The 21651-nt window shown below is 37.9% G+C and overlaps 1 protein-coding gene and 1 pseudogene across 1 annotated transcript in view; both read left to right on the top strand.

Annotated features, from left to right (window-relative positions):
- The window catches only part of CRPPA (CDP-L-ribitol pyrophosphorylase A), a 322296-nt gene that overhangs the window by 78093 nt on the left and 222552 nt on the right, over positions 1 to 21651 (top strand). The window lies entirely within an intron of this gene.
- LOC115508955 lies at positions 9508 to 10728 on the top strand (annotated as a pseudogene).

Here is a 21651-nt window from a genome sequence, read left to right as displayed (position 1 = left end):
AATTGCCTTTTAAATCAGATAATCAGGTACAAGATATTTATACTGCCTTTTGTGTTAACTTATGTATGTAGTTACTTTTATTGGCTGTGTCTATTTATGTAGATTCAGGTTGCTGTCTAATGTTACTTCACTTTAGCTTCAAGGCCTCCCTTTGGTGTTTCTAGTAGCTCATGCTGCCTGGCAAAGTATTCTATCACTCTTTGCTTACTTGAGAATGTGATCCTTCATTTATGAAGGATTATTTTGCTGCATATAAAATTCTTAGTTCATGGTCTTTTTCCTATCAGCGCTTAGAATATGTTCTCCCACTGCCTTCAGGAGTTCATCAGATATGGTTTCCTTTGGTTCATTAAATATATTTAAAATAACTTGTCTTTATCTAGTAAGTCCAAAGTCTAGTCTTCCTCAGGACAGTTGTATGATTTTCTTGACATATGCTCTTGTTTCTTGGCATATCTGCTAATTTTTGTTGAAAACTAACTTTTTTAGTAATAGAGCAACTTTGGAAATAAGAACCCACACCTCTATGGTTTGCTGTTGAAAACATTTGTTTCTACTTTCCAAAATTTTTTAAAAATGTTTGTTTATTTTTGAGAGAGAGACAGAGACAGAGCATGAACAGAGGAGAGGCAGAGAGAGAGAAGTCACAGAATCCAAAACAGGCCCTAGGCTCTGAACCATCAGCACAGAGCCCAACGCGGGGCTTGAACTCATGAACCATGAGATCATGACCCAAGTCGAAGTCAGACGCTTAACCAACTGAGCCACCCAGTTGCCCCCACTTGTTGGTACTTTTGATTTGTTAAATGACTTACCTGAATTCTATAGTATGTGTATTCTTGTCTATTATGTTCTATGTAGCCATTGAGGTCTCTATTAGGATAGTTTAGTGGTCAGTTAATGGTAAGAGATTTCCTTAAGTATCTGGAACAAACCATGTTCCCAGTTTTGCCTGTTGTCTCTGTGTGTAGAGACACACTTGGCTATGCTCAGGAAAGCAGTTTACAACTCTGGCTTCCTTCTCACTTCCTGTTTGTGAAGCACAAGATTAGTCAGAAGTAAGAGCATGGGACCTTGTCAGGTCTTTCCTGGACATGTGGACAGCTCTATGTATGTTCATGGTCTTTACTGGATACCCAGGACTAGCATTTGGGCTTTTCAAAGCCTTGTTTGGACATGTTACTCTTCAGCTTTTCCTTTTAATGGTTTAGCTTAGCTTATTGTTTGCCTCAGTTGTTACCATCACATTAGGCAGCTGCTGTGGTAAGCAGTTACTGCTGATAATTTTTAGCACATGCTCCTAGGGAAACTATACTGGAAATCTCTGACTTAAGTCAAACAAAAACAAACCTTAGAACTCAGGTTTTCAGGGTTTTCAGGAGACAGGTGAAACTATGGCAGCTACCTGGGGACTGGAATTCAGAGAAACTCCAACTTTGTTTTGCCTTATCCAGTGGCTGTTAGGCTTCTGTTTTTCACTGTAGCTGTAGGTTGTTGGTGTTCAAGATAACCATCATACTCAGAAGAGACTGTGGGGCATAAGGTGGAGGAAACAGGATAAATTAAAATGCTACAACGTTCACTGTGGTTTTGTCTTTTTTTTTTTTTTTTATACCAAGATTCAGCATTACCTACTTCAGCAAACATTCCGTAGACTGACACATGGGTTTGATTAACTTCCAGAGTTGTGAAAAAGGTGATTTTCATAATACCTGTCAATGTTCTTGTTGTTTTTACAGAGAAAAGAATTTCGGTGCCCTCAACAAGTAACTATATTCCTTGTTTTTTTACGTGACAGTTGTAACTCTCAGTTATGTCTGAGTGTAGGACTGTCAAGTCAAATATGCAAGAGCCAAGTATGCACAAGTTGATTCTTTTTTTAAAAAAAATTTTGAACATGTATTCATTTTTGAGAGAGAGATAGAGTGTGAATGGGAGAGAGGCAGCAGAGAGAGAGGGAGACATGGAATCTGAAGCAGGCTTCAGGCTCTGAGCTGTCAGCACAGAGCCTGATGCAGGACTTGAACTTAGGGACAGTGAGATCATGACCTAAGCTGAAGTTGGCCAGTTAAACGACTGAGCCACCCAGGGGCCCCATATACACAAGTTGATTCTTGACCATATGCTATTTACTTGCCATAACCAATATGTGACTTATTAATAATAATCTGATACTAAATATATGTCTTTTAAATGTCTTTTTCTGTAAGTTGTGAACATATTTCTCTAACATGTACATTTGTGCCTGCTTCTGCTTTTTAATTACCATAAAGTAGATATGATTTACCTGATTTGAGAGGGTGGGATTGTGAATATATTCTGCAGAAAGAGAGTGAGTGAAAAAGCTGAACTCAGAAATGTTAAATCATAATTTTCTAAACTCGGTATCATGGAATATTCTTGAAGATAGTAAGTTTTGGGAAAAGGCCTCATGGTAAAATATATTTGGGAAATTCTAGGCATAATATTCCTCATTTGAATATTTAAAGTGGATATTAGTAACCAAGGCCTGATGCAAAGTTGCTAAACTTTAAGCTAGCATTTCCCAAACTTATTTGCATGAGGAGCATATTGTGTGGATCATAGCTAGTAATATCGTGAGAAACAAGTACATTTTTGCAGAAGAAACCAGTGGACCTCTAGATAATTTTATCGATTTATTTTAACTTTTTATTTCAGCTAGTTACAGACAAGATACGCAGAGGTGAGTAGTGGGGACAAGTAACGATGAAGGCGATCTTGCATACTTAGCTGGAGAATAGAAATGTACTTAGGTTTTACTAAGCTGTATCATTAGCCATATCTTTTATATATAATGAGGAATTAATAAGTTGATGAAATTAAATGTTTATTTGTGCTATAGAACTTTAAGAATGTAGTCAATTTGTTCTTAATGCTTTGCACAGTTCTATACATACGGCAGTTGTTAATGTGTGTGTGTAATGGATTAATGCATTTTATAAACTTTCATAGAGCTTATCACTGGGAAGAAAAAAGCTATAGGAAACTGAAATAGAATTTTGAGCTCCTGTGTTTGGTTATGCAACCATTTCTAGGTTGGTAAATTCAGGAAAAGGTATTGAACTCTTTTGAACACTTGAGAAATAAACACATACGTATATGGTTACTTTATAACAAATCAAGAACAGATGGGAAAAGGACAGTCTTTCCAATAAATTGTGTTGGTGAAGCTAGACAGCCATGTGTTTATGGAGGAAACTGGACCAGTATCTTACACCATACACAAAACATAACTTAAAAATGGAATAAATACTTGAACATAAGAACTGAAACCATAAAACTTCAACCATACATAGGTGGTAGGCTCCTTGAGATTGATTAGGGCAATGATGGTTTTTTTTTTGGTTTTGTTTTGTTTTTTTTTGCATCTGACACCAAAAATAAGGACAACAGATAAGTGAGACTACATCAAACTGAAATCTGTATCTACACTCTGAAGGAAAGAAATCAAAATACAAGTTACCAAATGGGAGGACATACTTAAAAATCTTCTTTCTGGTAAGGGGTTTATGTCAAAAATATACAAAGAACTCCTACAAGTCAATAGAGAAATAGCTAAAAAAAAACAGGCACATAATCTGAATACATTTTTTCAAGAACACCTGCAGCTGACCAACAGGTACATAAAAACCTGCTCACCTTCACCAGACAGGGAAATGCATATTGGAACCACAATGAGATCTCCTCTCAACACCTGTCAGAAGGCAGAGTATCAAAAAGCCAAGAAATAACAAGTGTTGGTGAGAATGTGGAATAGAGGGAACCATCCTGCAGTTGATGGAGTCTAACTTGGTGCGGCCATCCTGGAAAATCGTGTGGAGGTTTCTCAATTAAAGAACTGGCATGATTCAGCACTTCCACTTCTGGATATCTATTAAAAGAAAAGGAAAACTCTCAAAAAGATATCTGTGCACCTACATTCATTGCAGCATTATTTGCAATAGCCAACATAGGGAAACAACCAAAGTGCCAATAGATGGTGAATAAAGAAAATATCTCTTATGTGGAGTCTTAACAACAAAACTCAAGTTCATGGGTACAGAGAAGAGATTAGTGGTTGCCAGAGGTAGGAAGTGAGGGGTGGGTGGGAGAAATGAGTAAAGGGGGTCAAAAGGTAAAAAGAAAAAAATTAAAAAACTCCAGGAAACCAAAATAGACATCACCGAATCCATGTACCAGAAGTCCTTAATTTGATTCCATATATCTTTCTAATGTTTCGTTAGCTGATTTCCTAAGCCATGATAAATTACAATTTTTTAAAAAAAATTACTGCAGAAAAACTGTTGTCAGATAATCCAAAGGGTAAAATTTTTGCATTTCAAAGGCATATGATTTATACTAAATTTTAGTAAGAATATATTTGATGTTTTTGAAATACACTTTGAAAATAGATTACTTCTTGAAGGTGTTTAGTATTCAAAATTTCTTGCCCCTTTTTTTCAAATTCATAGTAACATAAGGAAGGAAGTAATCTGTAAAAGACTAAAATCATGATCTTACAAGTGTCTAATCACTTCCAGTGCTAAATTCATTATAGCCTGGACCTTGAATAAACCTGACTTGTCTCTTAGATATTAATTGCTGATTAAAATGGTGTGTGTGTATAGATATCTATACAGATCTATAGATATATCTATATCTAGATATATAGACACCTATATATATCTAGATATAGATATATCTATACACACTAGTGTGTGTATATACACACATACACACTAAATTTTTTACAGTCTTTGGACAAATGATCATTTTCTTTTCTGCCCAGTCCGCCATATATTACCAATGTATTTTATATATTTTTTTCAACGTTTATTTATTTTTTGGACAGAGAGAAACAGAGCATGAACGGGAGAGGGGCAGAGAGAGAGGGAGACACAGAATCGGAAACAGGCTCCAGGCTCTGAGCCATCAGCCCAGAGCCTGACGCTGGGCTCGAACTCCCGGACCGCGAGATCGTGACCTGGCTGAAGTCGGACGCTTAACCGACTGCGCCACCCAGGCGCCCCTTACCAATGTATTTTTAAAAGAGTAAGTATTGGGCACCTGGGTGGTTCAGTTGGTTAAGCATCTGTCTTTGTCTCAGGTGCTCGAGCCCTGCTTGTGAACTTGAGCCCTGCTTCAGGTGAACCCTGCTTCTTTCTCTCTCCCTCTGACTCTCGTGGGATGTTCTTTCTCTGCCCCTGGCTCACTTGTGCCCCCCCCCCCAAAAAAAAGTAGGTACCATTCCTTTGGATGTTGGTTGAATAGTAGATGTATTGTACACATTTATTTACAGTTAAAAATGGACTCTTTTGAACCTCAGATTATATATATTTATATAAAATATAAATATAAAAAATACAAAAATACATAAAAAATATAAAAACCTGTGTTGTAAAGTTGAACCTTAAGTGATTTTGTGAATGATAATGTTTCTGGCTAGAATTCTAGTTTTTTGAAGTTTGCCATAGTGGGGTTATAGTGTGTCTTAATTATTTTAATGATTGAAGTGCAGGTATTTTATACAAGCTGTCTAGAAAGCTAGTAGGAAAGGATCCACTTGGCCTTCTGTGGCCTGCAGTGTGTACTGTGTTATTGGAGGGTTGGCAGGCTATCATGTTAAAAAGGACCCCAGATTACTGTTTTCTCCTTCAAAACACAGTAGTGAGGATTTCATCAACAAAATTGTAGGTGGAGAGTTACACATGTGTGATTCTTATAAAGAAAGCAATAATTTTTTAATTTGTTTCCAAATTATTATGACATAATCTAGGTGCAGTACTCTATAGTACTTCTAACAGGATTTGAAACAAGATTGGTGGTATTTTGAATGTAGTCTATTTAGATTTTTCTGCATTTGATCAGAGTATTTGCACAATGAAATGTCCAGGATATATAAACTTTCAGTTAGAAATTAAGGCAGGATTCTAGAATCGTTCAGGAGACTCAGTAAAGTAAAAAAAAAAAAACAAAAAAAAAAACACCCAAACAACAAAAAACAAAACAAAAAAAAACCCCTCAAGGTATCCTGGACAAATCGGCAGACATTTTCTCCCACTAAGCGTGCAGTGAGTGTGGTTAAAATTACTGTCCTAAGGTACAACATGTATGTAGTTTTTGAAAATAGATGAGAGAAGTTGTAACAGGAAGCCTCTTTGAGCTTTATGGAAACGGGAGAAGAGACTAAACTTAGGCCAAGTGTGCATTAGCCTTAGGCAAAGGCATGTGTGGTGGTGAATATGGCCTAGGATTTTGTAGCAAGTCAGTGATGGAACACACCCTTGTCAGCTGTGTTGAACTTCCACTTCTGTGTAAGGTGGGGTAGAATGAGTGTATGTTGCACATTGCCCCTTTATTGCTGAGCCAAGGAGCTTCCCCTTCCTCCTTAGTGCATGTATTGATAAATTATATGTAGATAAGGGTATACACACATTGATATAAATATACTGACATAAAAATTTCAAGACGAATACACCGTTTACCTTAGGAAGTGTTTGAATGAAATGAATGTATGAAAGAAAGAGTATTTTACCCTGTGGAGAGCAATGCTGGTCTCCAGAAGCTATTTCCTTTGAGTTCCTTTTTTTTTTTTTTTTTTTTTTTTGTCTGCACAACATGCGCTCTGAGCCACAGTGTTCAAGGTTACTTGACACCTTTTATGTTAGCCACCTTCCCTTATTTTTCTCCAAGGCTGTGATCCTTTTGAAGTTAGCCAATTTCATGTGGAGTGAATTGGAGCCCTCCCTTGGTAGGGTCCCTTCCCTAAGACAAGAAAACACACACACACACACAAACACACACACAGAAACTTCAAAGTACTTGGCTATGTGTGTATGTGACAACATCCCTCACGACTTGTAACATGAGATCACTTAATCAGACTGCATGTTTGTGTGTGTTACCATATATGGGAGACAAAGAACTAGGAAATATATTAAAAACTCTGCCATATGGCGTTCGGGGCTCAGTTTAGGGCTCAGCCCGACTGAGCCGTGCTGGCACGAATAAAGTTGCTTCCTGGAAAAAGGAAAACCTCGATGTCACAACTCTGTGTGAGAATCTTGCTACATCCCCACTATTGGAAATGAGAAAGGAAGACTATTTCTCTCAGGGAGGTGATTTAAAGGGTGCATAGACATATTTCTACTTTTTGAGGAAAAAAGGGACAAAGTTAAAAACATGAAAATGAATTGGAATGCCCTACTCCTGGCACTTACTTTGACTTTATTTCAACCTAGAAAGACAAAAAGATTCTAACTCTTATTTTTCTCTTACATTGTGACAAGGCAATCAGAAATGGCACTGGCTGGGGGAAATACAGGGGCTTTTTCATGATTTGGTAGTTTTCAGGAACTAGACAAAATTAGTCCCCAGTTGGTCCAACTTAAAGTTTCATCAGGAAGAAAGTTTTATATCTTTTTGCTGTGCATTTGCATGATCAAGTAAGATAGTTTCTAGTTTTCAGGGAAATCACTCAAATCTTTCACAAGCACACTTTATGGAAAAAGATCACACAACATAAACTCCTCAAGATTGGGGTAAGAACTCTTCTGTTATGTTTTGAATTTGTTTCTCTCTCCTAACCTCAAAACATAACACATAAAACAGTGAATATGTAATGAATGAAATGTATAAAAATATATAAATGACATATATTAAGATTGGTAAGTTTATTCTGAGAATATTTTTTCATCTTTTCTGTGATCCCAATGCCTAAAAATTAAGATAATTTTAGCTCATACAGGACTTGATTGGTCTTAAATCTTCCCATGTGAGAATTCCGTAGAGAAATAGTACCTCTGTGATGAGTGATGAGTAGGGCAGATGATTTTTCTTGATTCCATGACATCTACATTTTAAGAGAGATTTCTTTCTTTAGTATCTACATATATTTCCTCCTCTTGATATTTTCACAATGAAAACCAATTAGTTGTTTTTTTGTTTGTTTTTTTACTTTTTTGTATTTAATTTAGGCCTGTGTCTGTTAGATGTCCGTTTAATATGAAAATCCTTTTGGGGGAGAGAGTGTGTTTTTGGTCACATTGAATATCAGAGAATAACTGTCAACACTCGGGAAATAATGATTATTAATCAAGGAGGGAATGCATTTCCTTCAGAAGACTGAGACCTGGCAGTGGGTAGGAGTCCTCTGTTTTGTTCTCAGTATTCTCTCTCAGCTTTTTTTTTTCCCTTTAGTTTTTCTTAGTTAAAATATATTCCACATCTTTTTTATGAAAGACTACTCTTAGACCATGTTTTTTTTTAGCATAAAGACTAAATTTCGAACAGTTTTTGGACAGATGATCATTTTCCATTATGTTTCCTATGCACCATATATTACCAACATAGTGTTCTAAAAAGAGTAAGTACCATTCCTTTTGATGTTGGTTGTATAGTAGATGTATTGTACACACGTATTTATAGTTAAAAATGAAATCCTTGAACCTGAGACTATATAAGGCACTCTAAACCACTTAGCGTGGTGGAAGATTCTAGAAGTTCATGCCGAAGTTAAGCTGATATGACAGATTTCACAGGTATTGTGAAAGAGTTGCCAGAGTTCACTCTTGGAGGGTTTCAGTGTGATATTTGAAATATTGTTTTGGGAAAGATTTTTGGATCGTGACCATACTTACAAACAGCAGTGATGTTGTTACAATTACACAGTCACCAGTTTTGTAGGAGAATTTTGAGGTGAATTGCCTCTATTAACAATTCTTCCTGTTCCTTTAACTTTCCAGTGTTCAGGGTATCTCCTTGACTATCTCTTGGTTTTGCAAAGAAAGGAGACTTCAGGTTTTCCAAGACAGACTCTAAGTTTCTGGAGAAATGGAATTGGTAACTGGCAAGTTGTTGACATATTTGTTAGAACTAGGGTTTTTGTTGCTTTATGATTAATCCATTTTTTTCTATTCTTCTGCTTAATTTATGATTTCTGTTTCCTGTAACTTGAGTTTTACTTGCCATATCTCTTCCGCTGTAAGAACAATGTGTGCCATTGTAGGTTTGGCTTCCTTTCACAGCTTGCAGATTGTTTTGTTATGTCGTAGTTCAAATTTCTTGCAGATGGAATGTGATTTACTCCACTTTATTTATTCATCCAGACCATAAGCCACAGATCATCTGGTAGATTGGCTACTCTGTTGATAGGTCCTGATGCAATAGACCAAACACCAGAATGGGGTTGGAGAGGGAAGAAATGACAGGAAATAAAACATGGTTGATGCCTCTTTACCATGGACTGTAGATTAGGCATTTTCCTTAAAAAAAAAAACAAAAAACAAAAAACAAAAAAAACCCAAAAAAAACAGGGGGGGTAGGCAGGGTAAGCATCTAATACATGTACTATAAACTTAAAACAATTTCAAGTAGAGGCACCTGTGTAGCTCAGTTGGTTGAATGTCCATCTCTGGGTTTCAGCTGGGGTCATGATCTCAAGGTCATGGGATAGAGCCCTGCATCAGGCTCTGTGCTGAGTGTGGAGCCTGCTTAAGATACTCTCTTTCTCCACACGGTCACTCTAAGTTAGTACCTGCGCCTGGAATGGGGCCACAACCTTAGCTGCATCGGCCACCCACCACCGCCTCTGGACCATGGACCCCTGCAAAGTGAGCGAGCTTCAGGCCTTCATGAAAATGTGTAAGCAGGATCCCGAGTGTTCTGCACACCAAGGAAATGCGCTTCCTGCGGGAGTGGGTAGAGAGCATGGAGGGTAAAATACCACCTGTTACTCATAAAACTAAATCAGAAGACAATATCAAGGGAGAAAAAACAGATAGTAAGAAGGTGGAGGAAAACATAAAGACAGATGAACCATCAAGTGAGGAAAGTGATCTAGAAATTGACAATGAAGGTGTGATTGAACCAGATACTGATTCCCATCAAGAAATGGGAGATGAAAATGTAGAGATAACTGAGGAAATGATGGATCAGGCAAATGATAAAAAAAGTGGTTGCCATTGATGCCCTAAATGATGGTGAACTATGGGATGCCATTGACTTGTTCATGGATGCCATCAAACTGAATCCTCTCTTGGCCATTCTATATGCCAAGAGAGCCAGTGTCTTCATCAAATTACAGAAGCCAAATGCTGCCATCTGAGACTGTGACAGAACTATTGAAATAAATCCTGATTCAGCTCAGCCTTACAAGGGGCGAGGGAAAGCACACTGACTTCTGGGCCATTGGGAAGAAGCAGCACATGATATTGCCCTTGCTTGTAAACTGGATTATGATGAAGATGCTCGTGCAACGTTGGAAGAAATTCAACCAAGGGCCCAGAAAATTGCTGAACGTCGGAGAAAGTGTGAGCAAAAACGTGAAGAGCGAGAGATCAAAGAAAGAATAGAAAGGGTTAAGAAGGCTTGGAAGAACATGAGAGAGCCCAGAGGGAGGAAAAAGGCAGACAAATCAGGAGCTCCGTAGGACTCTTTCCCAGGTGGTTTTTCTGGGGGAATGCCTGGTAATTTTCCTGGAGGCATGCCTGGGATGGGGATGGGGGAGGGAGGAATGCCTGGAATGGCAGGAATGCCTGGGCTGAATGAAATTCTTAGTGACCCAGAGGTTCTTGCAGCCATGCCGGATCCAGAAGTTATGGTGGCCTTCCAGGATGTGGCCCAGAACCCAGCAAATATGTCAAAATATCAGAGTAGCCCAAAGGTTATGAATCTCATGGTAAATTGTCAGCCAAATTTGGAGGTCAAGCATAATGCCTTTCTGACAAACAAAGCCCTTGCTGAAGGAAAAGCAACTTCGATCACCTATTGGATGTCACAATAATACAAACCAGTGTATCTCTGACGTTCTCATGGAGAAAGCTGGGGTGCTGTGAAGATAATCCCTACCCCTCTGCCCCACGTGCAACTGAAACATTTTACGGTGATTTACCATTAGGGTTTTCATTCAGATGATGTTTTCCTACTAGGAATTACAAACTTTAAACACTTTTTAATCCTTAAAAATATTTAAAAACATATTAAAAGGGTGTGTTAATTCCTACATTTTTCTTTACTAATCATTGCAGTTTTTTTCTTCCTTTGGATTAATTGGGCAAGGAAGATACGTCAGTATGGAAGATTTATTGCTCAGTTTGAGTGAAATAAAAGCTTATTAGCGAGAGGCAAATATAACATTTAAATAGATGAAGTTTGAGATGGGTATATGGTTACTGAGACATTTTGACTTGTCTTTTTAAATGCTTTATTTTTTAAACATGATTTATTTCAATAAAACCATTGGGACCACCAGTATTGGAGTAGGACCTGGATAGGGGCCGTAAGTTCTTGGCAGGGCAGCAGCAACCTTTCTCCTTTAATATAGCATGCATACTTGTGCAGATGCATTTAAATCTTAGCCTGTGGTGAAGGGATGATTTTTATAATGCTGCAGTAGAGTTGGATTACTTAGCTGTGTTCTTGTGTGATACCGAAAATAAACGTTTCGTATTATTTCCACACACACACACACAAAAGATACTCTTTCTCTGTCTCTCTTTTCCCTCCCTCCCTCCCCCCCCCCCCCCCGCCCGGCTCCCCTGCTCCTGTGCTCTCTTTCTCCCTAAAGTTAAGAATGAAATAAAAATCTTAAAACAATTTCAAGTATACAGTATTTCACTTGATGATGTCCTCAGAAAAATTCAGGCAAAAACTGAAAATCTTCTATTGTTGTAGGTATTTTCACTACTAAGATAAAAATGAGTATGACATTAAAATTGTTGTTTGACAACTCAGTTGTTGTATCATGGACAGTTTACTCAAGGAAAATGAGGTTAGAGATTGTGTATTAGTGTACTTTGAGGCTTTGTTACTAGTGGTACAAATTTTATTTGCTCCATCTATGCTAGAGATAAGGGCTAGTGTAGTATATGAAATGCAAGGGTCTTAGTACATCAAAGGCTGGTGGCCGAAGTTAGGTGTAATGGTCTGGAGCAGTTGTTGTTTGCCAGGGGCATACTCTGCTCATCCAGGATGGAATTCATACAACATACAGAGGACGTGCAGAAAGTGACCTATCTATTGGGCTGTGTTCTCACTCACTTGCTTAATACTTGTTGATTAAAAAACAAAACAAAACACAAAAACAAACAAACAAAAAAACCCTCCTTGTAGCTAATGGGATTTATTAAGTTCCTCAGAATAGCTTGTTACCTATTACAGAAGAAATACTGAAATCCAGGTGTTCCTAGATAACTTTCCAGTGTATCCAGATCATCTTGCTATAATGGATCCTTACCAGTCTGTAACTGCACTATGAAGGTCATCCTGTCCAGGGACCACAGTTTTACCTCTCTGTGGATGAGGGACAGGTGTGCAGGTCTTAATTCTTTCTCTACGCGGCAAGGCTTTTGTGTACATGTGTGTTAATATGCATGTTTGATAAAATATATTCCTTAGCATGTATTACATATATTTGATAGACTGTTTTAAAATAAAATAGGTATTTAATCTTGTCTTTATCATCCAGCTTAAGAAATAAAACATTGCTGCTATTTTACTTGATGTCTTCAGTATTCTCCTTTTTGTTTTCATCCTTGTCCTGCGTTCCCTTCGCTCCTATTTTAATTTTGTGCTAATAATTTTCTTGTCTACCTCTGCAGTCTTAACAAATAACTAGAGTTTCCTAAAATTACTTGGTTATGAATATATGTATGAAGAGAGTCTTACTGGTAGTATTTCTCCATGACTTTTGGTAGACATTATTGAGACTCCTTCTGCATATATTTGTAGTTTATTACTTAGAGTTGCTTGCTGTATTAGAGAATAGTCATTAAAGTCTTCCTAGTTGTCGGTAAATTTCAGAAAACTTTTCCAACAACTTAGTTTGCCATAGCTATATCCATGGTGTGTAATAAACCATCCAAGAACATGGTAGTTCAACATTAATTTATGCTCATGTGCCTGTGGGTTAGCTGTGATTCTGATATGGACTTGGCTAGATAGCTCTGTTTTGGGGTAGCTCTGCCTCACACTGCAGGTGTATATACGCTGGACAGGTTTCCATGCTTTGCCTTTCTTTGATCAGCAGTTTATTCCAGGTATGTTCTTTTATGGAAGTGACAAAGGTATAAGAGAGTGGTAAGCTGCAAGGTTTTTTAAAGTTTAGATTTACAACCTTTGCAATTGTGACACTGTCACTTCTCCTATTGGATAGTACAAATCACGTGGCCAAATGTGTAGTGAATTCATTTTCCCCATTCCCAGGCTTAGCCATCATGGATCTGTTTTCTGCATGTATAGTTTTCACCTTGTAGCAGTCTTACAAATGGAATCCTAGAGGTGTAGTCTTCTGTGTGTGGCTTATTAGTTTAAAACATAATGATTTTGAAATTCATTCACATTGTCGAACAGGTCATTTTTTTGTTCCATCTCTGTGGCCTACTGTTGAGGCAGATTTCATTCCTACTCTTAGTTATGACTTGTTTCATGATCGAAGGATGTAGATTAGAAAGAACAGAGTTCATGAAAAATGCCACAGGTAGTTTCCTAGATCATGTGTCAGTTGAGAGTTAGTGCTGAGGAAACTAAATTGCAAAGTGAAAAACTGTAAAGGGGTGAAACTATCATGGGAGATAAGAGCAAACTAGAGAGAAGACTAAAGATAATAAATTACAAGGAGTGTATTTTTTTTTTTTTTTTAATGTTTATTCTTGAGAGAGGCAGAGTGTGAGTGGGGAAGGAACAGAGAGAGAGGGAGACCCAGAATCCGGAGCAGGGTCCAGGTTCTGAGCTGTCCGTGCAGAGCCTGATGTGGGGCTCAAACCTGTAAACTGTGAGATCATCAACTGAGCTTGTTGGACGCTTAATAGACCGAGACACCCAGGTGTCCCAACGAATGTGTTTTAGAAGGAGGCTACTGGGCAAGTTGTGTAGAAGATGGGTTAATATTAAAACTATACTTCTGGTCAATGAAGGACTTCAGATAATGTCTAATTTAGGTTTAAGGCAGATAGTTAAAGTTTGAATTGCCCTGAACTCAGGTTAAATTTTGTAGAACTTACATAATGTGTCAATTAAAAAAAATAATAACTAATCTTGTGAAAGGATTGGTGCTTCTCTTATTTCCCTCAGCCTGTGAACATACCTCCGATATACCTGTCATCAACTTGTGTTAAATTTGCCTATATGATTTTCCCCAGCCTTACTCATCCTTCTGAGTGCCTGTAATTTTTATTTTTTAATGTTTATTTATTTTTTAAAGAGACAGAACATGAATGAGGGAGGGGCAGAGAGAGAGGGAGACACAGAATCTGAAGTAGGCTCCACGCTCTGAGCTGTCAGCACAGAGCCTCATGCAGGGATCAAACCCACAAACCACGAGATCATGACCTGAGCTGAAGCTGGATGCTTAACCAACTGAGCTACCCAGGTTCCCCATGAGTACCTATAGTTTTTAATGGTTGGTAAATTATCCTTAAATATTTGCTTAGTAAATACATATGTTCCTCAACTTTCCTGATAATTCTTTTCTGTGTTTTCCCCATGAATGTTTGGTATTTATTTATAATTTCCTAAGAGTAATTTTACTAGATGTCCTACAGGTGACTTAAATCTAAATGATGCCTTGAGCTTAACCAATAGACCTACTCACTTTTCTACATCTTTCAGCCTAGATAATAATGTCACCAGTCCTGTAGCTACTGAAATAACTTGTGACTTTTGATCCTCCTTTCTCAATATTTCCTGGACTTATTTCAGATACTTATCATCTCTTGACATTCTGGCAACAGCCTTTTAACAGATCTCTGTAAATAAATTTGAAGCTGCCTTATCTCTGGGGTTGGTTGGTGATAAAGGGTTTCCATTTCCCCTTAGTTTATATTAGGGCTAGATAATGCATATGTAATATGTCCATTCAATATATTTCTCAGCAATATTTTACTCTTAATTTTATTGTTAACCTTTGATCAGTTTCCTTTTCCAATGATGGCCCAGGAGAGAGTGGAGTAAGATATTCCAGTGAAAGTCTTACTTTTTAATAGTGCTTGACAATATTTGATTGTGAAAGTCAACAGAAGGACTAAAAACACAGTTTTAGAATTACTGGTAAATTCATTTTCTCATGATAACCTTTCTCCCCAATTACCTGGAGACCCAAAAGGAAATAACATTTTCTAGGTAATGGTGAACTGATACACACTGATAAATGGTGTTTTTCTCTAGGTTCATAATGAATTTTGGTTGGGTAAGGTTGGCAAAAATGTGATAAACTGATAGTTTTGTTTTCTGTTGATAGGCACTTGAAAACCTTTTCTGAGTACAACTTTATGTAAACACATTAAAAAAACTTGTATACAAAGAAATCCTGTCCTTAGCCAGGTCATTTGTGCTTTGTTTCCTGAAGCATGAGAGATGCTTCTGAATTATCAGCCTCCTATGGACTTAGTCTGAAATTGTTTATTCATAAAATGATCTGATAAATTTTAAGAACCAAGCTTCTTGGATAACTGTCTCCCGTGCAATTCTAGAATATGTTGCATAATTCAGACAATGTAAATGTATGCAAACTGCTTAAAGTTTGATTTTCAGATGATAAATTGAATGCAGGTGTTCATTGTTTACCTAATTGTAAGATAGTCTATTTTGTTTCTACTTGAAACATTCTGAGCATGGATCTGTAACTACAGAGTGAGAAACCTGTGCATGCATGCCTTTGATTTAGTTTTTTTCTAATGTATATATTGTTCTTTGTTGGGCAAACTTCCCAGGCTGCCTTGCAGAAATAATACTGTGGATGATGTTAAAGCTGAAAGGATAGATAGGTAACTGGATTATCTGTAGCCGTGGACCGTGACACAATTACCATAAAACAATGGATCCTAACTTCGATGTGTGTTATAAAAGTTCAAACTGGTAAAATCCTTTCCCAGAAAAATAACCACATCATACACAAAACGTGTGAGTGGAAGAAGACAACTTGTCCATGTTGAAAAACCTCAGAAGACTCCAAGAATGATTACTTCAGGAATATAAAAGTGGTGAATTGCCTGTGTGTAAACGTCTTGACAGTAGATCTAAACAAATAGCTAAGTGTTAGCTGTTGAATGAGTCATTAAGTATATAGAAAACTATACACTTGGAAGATAGGTTTTAATTCCAGGGAAGACAAAGGCTTGTGCAAGAAAGGAATTATAATAAATGACTTAGCTCGGAGGAATGTTTACGTAGTCAGTGATGTAAACACTCAACACTGATTTAACCAAAATTATGACATGGAAGGAGTGGGGAATTGGTAAGTATTAGTGTATATCATGGTGAGGTTGGAAGGAAAGGGACAGAATTCTTCAGTAGATAGTTCAGAAGATAAAGAGGTCGTATCACAGTATGTTCAGAGATCACAATGTGGTAAGTTAGTTGACCCCAGATTTTCAGTCCTTTTACACTGTTCTACTTCTGCACCCCTGCCATGGCCTCTTGGTGAGGGAAGGGTTTTCCCTGGTTATCGATTGTGGATTGGACCTCCTAACTTGCTTTGGGATTTTAGCAGATGTGATAGAGATGGAGGCTTAAGTGTGCTTGTGCTGTTGGGCTTGCCCTCTTATGGTTCTAGTATTGCTGCTAGGAAGGCATATACTGGTTGGTTGTAGCCCCTCCGGTTTGTCTTGCAGAGTGTGACCAATGGGTCCTAGCTGCCGCAGCCAACTCAAAGCCCTGCAGCTTGCCGCACAACCATGTAAGCCATCACACAGCTCTGCAAGTGAAAAATAAGCTTATTACTACTGAGCCTGTGTATTTGTTTTCCAGCAATAGTTGACTGCTAAACATGGAAGTGAATAATAGAAGAGATAGTTGAATGAAGGAAAAATAATTGTGTGGGGAAGACAAATTAGAGTGAAGGGGGTTAGGTAAAATTTTTTGTGACAAATCTTGTAGGGATATTTGGTTCTTCAAAGTATGTACACTTAAAACTGATAAAACATATGAATAGAAAATTAAGGGAATAAAACAACATGATTGATTTGTAGTTGGAGTTCATAATGGAGATTTAGTGGATAGCCAATAGATCAAGGCAGTAATAAAGCTCGAATGCCTTCAACTATAGTCTTCTGATTTTTTAAATGTTGTTTAATATAGTGTCGAATGCCTCATTGAGCTAAAATGGCAAGATTAATGTAAGGAGAGAGTAAGAGAAATGATGGATTGGAAGTTTTAGTCAGAGACTTGAGTTGTGGAAATTAAAAATGTCTTACGAGGAACAGATAGAGGTAAAATCAAGTTTGAAGGTGATTGCCAAAGGGGAAAGGTTGAGGGATGGGCAGAATGGGTGAAGGGGTAGTGGGAGGCAGAGCCTTCCAGTTATGGAATGTATGTCACCAGGATGAAAGAGCATAGGGAAGATAGTCAAAGATATTATAATAGTACCATATGGTGACAAATAGTAACTACACTTAGGATGAGCACAGCATAACTTATGGACTTGTGGAGTCACTGTTGGGTACCTGAAAATAATGTAACCTAGTGTGGCAGCTATACTTGAATTAAAACAAAGCAAAACAAAACAAAACCTCAAAAAACAACTGAAATTATGAAAGGATCCAGAAGGAAAAAGGAAAAAAAAAAATCACGTTTCTAGAGTTGGAATGGTGGCAAGAGTGAACAGCAGACCCCAGTCTAGTTACTTTCACCCACCCCCCTGGGAAAAGCCACAGCTTCCTGACCATCCCAGTCACCATGACCGCAATCTGGAGCAGTGAGGCCGAGACGCGGCAGCCACTGAAGACACCAAGCGTGGCCCCATGGGCAGTGGCACACAGAGTGGTGGCATCTGCCTGTGGGGACAACAAGGTCATCCTGATGAAGGTTTTGGGAACAATAAAATGAGTGTAAGAAACCAATATGGTTTTATCAACTGGAATGCCCCAGACTGCTGTAAAGAAGAATAATCCCAGGAAGTACCTTTGCAGTATATGAGTTGGAGGAACTGTGGAGTCAGACGTTGAAAGAGAAAAGGGTATGCAGGCAGCAAATGTGACAGGCTCTGAGTGGAATTTCAGTGATAGGCAGTAGGTAAGCAGCAGATCATAACCATTATCCATGCTATCCCCTTGGCCAGTGTCGTCCCCGTGACTCCCAGCAAATACCCAGTATAGTGAGAGTGGGGGAAAGAGTGGGAACTGAGCTTGCTCCTAAAGGCCTGGCTTCATGCAGGCTATGATTTCCATCTTATTACAGGTGGTTACCGGTGGCTGTTGGCCACAGTCTTCTGAGGTAGACTTCAGGGTAGACCCGTGAGATAAAATATGCATCGGGCTTATAGATCACCATTGCACAGGGGTCCTCCTCTCCAAAGACAGCCTAGTCTTTGGAGGATAGCACTGAAGAAGATAGGGAAGATCAAGGAGATGAGACCCAAAGTCAGCAGCCATCTCATTGTCAGTACTGCCACAATTTCACTTATGCATGCAGGTTCCCAGAAAACCCTAGATCATAAGATGGGCAAGAGACAAAAGCAGCTGAACCAGAAGCTGAGAATTCGTTAGCTCCAGAGGTTGAAAAGGGTGGGTCTGAGTACATGTGGGCTTACCATCTCCACCATCATCCAGTTGAGTCATCCAGCAGGAAGAAATGAAGATGAAATTCCAGCAAGAAGAAATGTAAAAAAAAAGATCGGAGCTGAAATTTTTAAGTGCTTGGACCAGATAAATAGAATGATCTGCATTATCTATGTAGCATGGGGTTTTAATTTTATTATTATTATTATTATTATTATTATTTTTACCTAAAGACATCTCATTTCGGTAGTGACAAACATGTTTTTAAAAAACTTTTTTCTCAACACCCCTTTAATTTTTATTGTTGGTTTTCATAATGTTTATTTTGAGACAGAGATAGGCAGAGTGTGAGTGGGGGAGGGGCAGAGAGAGAAGGAGACACAGAATCTGAAGCAGGCTCCAGGCCCTGAGCTGTCAGCACAGAGCCAGATGTGGGCTCGAACCACAAACCGTGAGATCATGACCTGAGCTGAAGTCTGACACTCAACCACCTGAGCCACCCAGGCGCCCCCCTCAACACCCTTTTAAAGGTTTTTAAATTGTTTCATACCTGGTCAAGTTGAGATTTTTAAGAACCTCATTTTTAATTTGTAATCAAAGTTTACGGCTTGACTTTTTTCAAAAAAGTAAAATCACAAGCATCTGTTAATAAAGGTCTTATATAGTTGTAAAAAAAAAAAAGTTTCTAGGAGGATTACAGAAAAGTAGTTGCTCAGGGGAAGACAAAAGGTGAAACAAAGTTCTAGAGGATTTGAAAGTTTTGTATATGGGCTTGGAATTCAGCCAAGGTAGTGTCAGTAGTTCGAGTAAAAAGGAAGACCGATCCATGTGCGTAAAACTGCAGAGCCTGTGAAGGAGTGAGACATGATGGTACTATGAAGATGGGAAGATTTTACCAGATGACATGAATTATGGAAGGATAGGATTCCAAAAAAATTCCTTGTTATGGAAGAACAGTGGGGATCTGGAATATTAACTCTGACTTCAAGCCTTTTTAGTAACTGATGGTTGGGAAAGGCAGTAGATACCACATGAGAAAGATGTCAAGCAGTTGGTGTACCTTCAGCTGTAGGTGGTGAAGAACCTGTTTATGTAATGAGATTGAGTGTACCACAGCATAACAGAATGGTACAGTAGAAAGGGTAGGGAAGGAGGTTAACTATGGGGTGAAGATCCATGAAGAAGGACCCAAAAGTATGGGAGGGATATTACTTTGATGTTAGTCATATAACTTTACTCCTGCATATGGAAAAAACAGTAAAGCAAGATATACATAACAAAAAGCTTCAACTATGTGTGATTTACAGAGTACTTTAAAATGGGAAGAGAATGGGGCTCCAGTCAGTTAGGCATCCTACTCTTGGTTTTGGCTGGGGTCATGCTCTCATGGCTCATGGGTCTGAGCCCCGCATCAGTCTCTGCACTGACAGAGTGGAGCCTGCTGAGGATTCTTTACCTCTCTCTTTCTACCCCTCCCTCAATCGTGCTTCTTTTTGTCTCTTAAAAATAGATAAACATTAAAAAAAATCTAATTATAGAATGGGAAGAGAAAATCCAATACTCTAATGGTAACAGTTGAGAATTCATAATAGTTACATACACCTTTCTTTTCATTTTCTATTTTTATTCTTCCAACTGCAACACTAATTTTTCTCATTTTTTTTTCCTGAAGGAAACTGGCTGTCAGGGAAAGCAGAAGGAAAAGATTCATAAACATGGTCAGAGCTATTCCAATATTGGTACAGAGGAAACAGAAATTTACACAAACATTAGATGTTATCATAAAGTTTCTGGCTACTTATCAAACCCCAATTTGTATAGTTAACTATCTAAATTCATAACCAATATCCAGACTTTATCAAGGAATAGCCATAAACTACTCACTACACCAGACACCTCCAGTGTCTGTTTACTTTTTTTTTTTTTTAAATAACTCTCATTCTCCATTTCTCAAATGGAAGAAACCGAGGAACAGACTACATAAATATTTTCTGCCCAACTTGTCACGTGGAAAAATTATTTGACTTCAGTGTCCATGCTCTTAAACACTTGGTAACAGGGTCTCAAACTCATGAGAGTATATATATATATATACTGCTATCAGGTGAGCAAACCACATTTAAGGACTTGTGATAAATTTTAACAGATAATTTATAAATTTCTGTAAGTTAAAGAACAAGAACAAATTGAAAATCAATACCTTAAATTTATCACGATGACTAGATTTCATATTTTGTAATACAGTAACTCACATGGACTGTTATTTCAAATTCATTGTTTAGACTTTTAAATATTCTTGACCTTAATTATCACCAGGATATCAGATTCATTTGTTTAAAGTATTAAATACATGTGTTTTGAAACAAAATCCTTAATCCAGAAGCATCTATTTCTTGGGGATATAATATTGACATTGCTTCTTACATTACACTGTATAAATGTTACATGAATTTTTTATTATCACTAGGTAATAGAAGGACAATGTACATGTAGCAAGGGTTAATAAGAGCCTTCATGTCAACTCTGTCCCTTGTTCTTCCTTCTTAGAGGCAGTTTCTCTTGAGACTTTTCAAAGAGATTCTATTCATTCTTAACTTAGGTCTGTGAATCTCTTCCCATTTATAGGCACCCCTTCCTAAGGAGGCACAACGCCTTCTTTCACTTAGTTTCTCATTCTGTCTGTGTAACGGTCACCTGGAGACTCTACTTCACTACTCTGCTAGCAGTTGCCTTTATTTTTCTACTGTGTGGGGATATCTTGCTTTCCATATCCTTTGTCTGCAGTTTACGCAGTATAGTCCTCAATTGTGTGGAGCACCATGTCCTGAGAAAAGAGGGCATGGGGGATTCTCTGCTTTCCTATGCACGTAAAGAGCATAGAAGGTATCACTCTATTCCAAGAAGAGCAAAAATTTGAGCAAAGTGAAAAATTAACTCTTTTTAGATCCATCAGCAGTGAAGTCACAGGGCAAACTACTGTCCTCAATATAGCAGACACAGGTGAAATTTAAAGTATTTTGAACTAAGTACAAATGAAAACATTGACCTTTGAATATAGCAGAAGCAGTGCTTAAAGGGAAATATATAGTGTTCAATATACATACTAGAAAAGAAGAAACCTGTAATTGATAATCTAAAATTCCATATTAGGGAATTAGAA

This window comes from Lynx canadensis, chromosome A2 (assembly GCF_007474595.2).
Source record: "Lynx canadensis isolate LIC74 chromosome A2, mLynCan4.pri.v2, whole genome shotgun sequence".
Classification (NCBI taxonomy): Eukaryota; Metazoa; Chordata; class Mammalia; order Carnivora; family Felidae; genus Lynx; species Lynx canadensis.
Note: the sequence above shows the minus strand (reverse complement) of the source record. Positions and strands in the feature narration are given on the sequence as shown.